This window comes from Anopheles stephensi, unplaced genomic scaffold, assembly GCF_013141755.1.
Source record: "Anopheles stephensi strain Indian unplaced genomic scaffold, UCI_ANSTEP_V1.0 ucontig204, whole genome shotgun sequence".
NCBI classification, from domain to species: domain Eukaryota; kingdom Metazoa; phylum Arthropoda; class Insecta; order Diptera; family Culicidae; genus Anopheles; species Anopheles stephensi.
This window is the reverse complement of record NW_023405130.1, coordinates 21,429-22,265: the sequence shown is the minus strand read 5'-3', so window position 1 is coordinate 22,265 and position 837 is coordinate 21,429.

The window sequence follows — 837 nt, the reverse complement described above, 5'->3', positions numbered from 1 at the left end:
ATAATCCCAACACCTACCAGGCTTTATATGTACATCGAACGTTACATACGATGCACCCCGTATTCCCGGACTTGTACATTTTGCGGGTTCCACCTCCCGACAATGTATCTCTACTGTGCATTACGTACCTTATAACGCACGGCACCCATTGGGTGACTCCACTTAACCATCTTTCGATAATGCCCGTGTTGCAGATATAATCCCAACACCTACCAGGCTTTATATGTACATCGAACGTTACATACGATGCACCCCGTATTCCCGGACTTGTACATTTTTCGGGTTCCACCTCCCGACAATGTATCTCTACTGTGCATTACGTACCTGATAACGCACGGCACCCATTGGGTGACTCCACTTAACCATCTTTCGATAATGCCCGTGTTGCAGATATAATCCCAACACCTACCAGGCTTTATATGTACATCGAACGTTACATACGATGCACCCCGTATTCCCGGACTTGTACATTTTTCGGGTTCCACCTCCCGACAATGTATCTGTACTGTGCATTACGTACCTTATAACGCACGGCACCCATTGGGTGACTCCACTTAACCATCTTTCGATAATGCCCGTGTTGCAGATATAATCCCAACACCTACCAGGCTTTATATGTACATCGAACGTTACATACGATGCACCCCGTATTCCCGGACTTGTACATTTTTCGGGTTCCACCTCCCGACAATGTATCTGTACTGTGCATTACGTACCTTATAACGCACGGCACCCATTGGGTGACTCCACTTAACCATCTTTCGATAATGCCCGTGTTGCAGATATAATCCCAACACCTACCAGGCTTTATATGTACATCGAACGTTACATACGATG